The 2650-nt window shown below is 33.1% G+C and overlaps 1 non-coding gene across 1 annotated transcript; it reads right to left on the bottom strand.

Moving 5' to 3' along the window:
* Positions 1-1865: 1865 nt before the first annotated feature.
* LOC148553516 (small nucleolar RNA R71) lies at positions 1866-1972 on the bottom strand. Its single transcript, XR_015893058.1, has one exon. It is a non-coding gene; the product is annotated as a small nucleolar RNA R71 (small nucleolar RNA).
* Positions 1973-2650: the final 678 nt, after the last annotated feature.

Raw genomic sequence — 2650 nt, 5'->3', positions numbered from 1 at the left:
AGTCAAGTTGAAAGTTTGGTGTCAATTGCATACTCATCTTGCATTTTACGAAAATTGCATTCATTCATGCATTCATAGTGTTCTTCATGATCTTCAAGTTGTTCTTGGTAAGTCTTCTTGTTTGATCTTGATGTTTTCTTGTTTTGTGTCTTTTCTTGTTTTTCATATGCATTCTTGCATCCATAGAGTCTAAACATGAAAGATTTTTAAGTTTGGTGTCTTGCATGTTTTCTTTGCATATAAAAATTTTCAAAAATAAGTCTTGATGTTCATCTTGACATTCAAAGTGTTCTTGGTGTTCATCTTGACAATCATAGTGTTCTTGCATTCATCACATACTTTGATCCAAAATTTTCATGCATTGCATCATTTTGCATGTTTTTCTCTCTCATCATTAAAAATTCAAAAATCAAAAAAATATCTTTCCCTTTTTCTCTCTCAAAATTTTGAAAATTAGATTTGACTTTTTCAAAAATTTTTAAAAATCTAGTTGTTTTTTATGAGTCAAATCAAATTTTCAATTTAAAAATCCTATCTTTTTCAAAAATCAAATCTTTTTCATTTTTCTTAGTTATTTTCAAAAATTACAAAAATATTTTTCAAAAATCCTTTCTTAATTTTATCTCATAATTTTCGAAAATAACATCATAAATTAATGTTTTGATTAAAAAATTTCAAGTTTGTTACTTGCTTGTTAAGAAAGATTCAAACTTTAAGTTCTAGAATCATATCTCATGATTTCTTGTGAATCAAGTCATTAATTGTGATTTTAAAAATCAAATCTTTTTCAAAACTAATTTCAATCATATCTTTTCAAAAATATCTTCTTATCTTATCTTTTTCAAAATTTGATTTCAAAATACCTTTTCTAACTTCCTAACTCCTTATCTTTTTAAAATTTGTTTCAACTAAATAACTAACTTTTTGTTTGTTTCTTATCTTTTTCAAAACTACCTAACTAACTCTCTCTAATTTTCGAAAATATCTTCCCTCTTTTTCAAAAATTCTTTTTAATTAACTAATTATTTTAATTTTTGATTTTAATTTTTGAAAAGTACTAACCTTTTTCAAAAACTATTTTCAAAAATCACTAACTCTTTTTTCAAAAAAATTATTTTCAAAATTTTCCCTCTCTCATCTTATTCTATTTATTTATTCATCCACTAACACTTCTCTTCATCTCACATCACTGCTCCTATCCTTACCCCTGTGTTTGGATTCTTCATTCTTCTTCACCCCTATTCCTTTTCTTCTTCCACTAACAATAAGGAACCTCTTTACTGTGACATAGAGGATTCCTCTTCTTTTCTTGTTCTCTTCTCTTTCTTATGAGCAGGAACAAGGAAAAAGGCATTCTTGTTGAAGCTGATCCAGAACCTGAAAGGACTCTGAAGAGAAAACTAAGAGAAGCTAAATTACAATAATCCAGAGACAACCTTATTGAAAATTTCGAACAAGTAAAGGAGATGGCAGCCGAACCCCACAACAATAATGCAAGGAGAATGCTTGGTGACTTTACTGCACCTAATTCCAATTTACATGGAAGAAGCATCTCCATTCCTGCCATTGGAGCAAACAACTTTGAGCTGAAACCTCAGCTAGTTTCTCTGATGCAGTAGAACTGCAAGATTCATGGACTTCCATCTGAAGATCCTTTTCAGTTCTTAACTGAATTCTTGCAGATATGTGATACTGTTAAGACTAATGGAGTAGATCCTGAAGTCTACAGGCTCATGCTTTTCCCTTTTGCTGTAAGAGATAGAGCTAGAGTGTGGTTGGACTCTCAACCCAAAGACAGCCTGAACTCTTGGGATAAGCTGGTCACGGCTTTCTTAGCCAAGTTCTTTCCTCCTCAAAAGCTGAGCAAGATTAGAGTGGATGTTCAAACCTTCAGACAGAAAGAAGGTGAATCCCTCTATGAAGCTTGGGAAAGATACAAGGAGCTGACCAAAAAGTGTCCTTCTGACATGCTTTCAAAATGGACCATCCTGGATATATTCTATGATGGTTTATCTAAGCTATCAAAGATGTCATTGGATACTTCTACAGGTGGATCCATTCACCTAAAGAAAACGCCTGCAGAAGCTCAAGAACTCATTGACATGGTTGCTAATAACCAGTTCATGTACACTTCTGAGAGGAATCCTGTGAGTAATGGGATGCCTATGAAGAAGGGAGTTCTTGAAATTGATACTCTGAATGCCATATTGGCTCAGAATAAAATATTGACTCAGCAAGTCAATATGATTTCTCAGAGTCTGAATGGAATGCAAGCTGCATCCAACAGTACTCAAGCGGCATCTTCTGAAGAAGAAGCTTATGATCCTGAGAACCCTGCAATAGCAGAGGTGAATTACATGGGTGAACCTTATGGAAACACCTATAACCCCTCATGGAGAAATCATCCAAATTTCTCATGGAAGGATCAACAAAAGCCTCAACAAGGCTTTAATAATGGTGGAAGAAATAGGTTTAACAACAGTAAACCTTTTCCATCATCCACTCAGCAACAGACAGAGAATTCTGAACAAAATACCTCTAAATTAGCAAACTTAGTCTCTGATCTATCTAAGGCCACTGTAAGTTTCATGAATGAAACAAGGTCCTCCATTAGAAATTTGGAGGCACAAGTGGGCCAGCTGAGTAAAAA

The sequence above is a fragment of the Arachis ipaensis genome, chromosome B7, assembly GCF_059453495.1.
Source record: "Arachis ipaensis isolate K30076 ecotype BB chromosome B7, ASM5945349v1, whole genome shotgun sequence".
NCBI classification, from domain to species: Eukaryota; Viridiplantae; Streptophyta; class Magnoliopsida; order Fabales; family Fabaceae; genus Arachis; species Arachis ipaensis.
The sequence above is the reverse complement of the archived record's forward strand: the minus strand, read 5'-3'. Positions and strand labels throughout refer to the sequence as shown.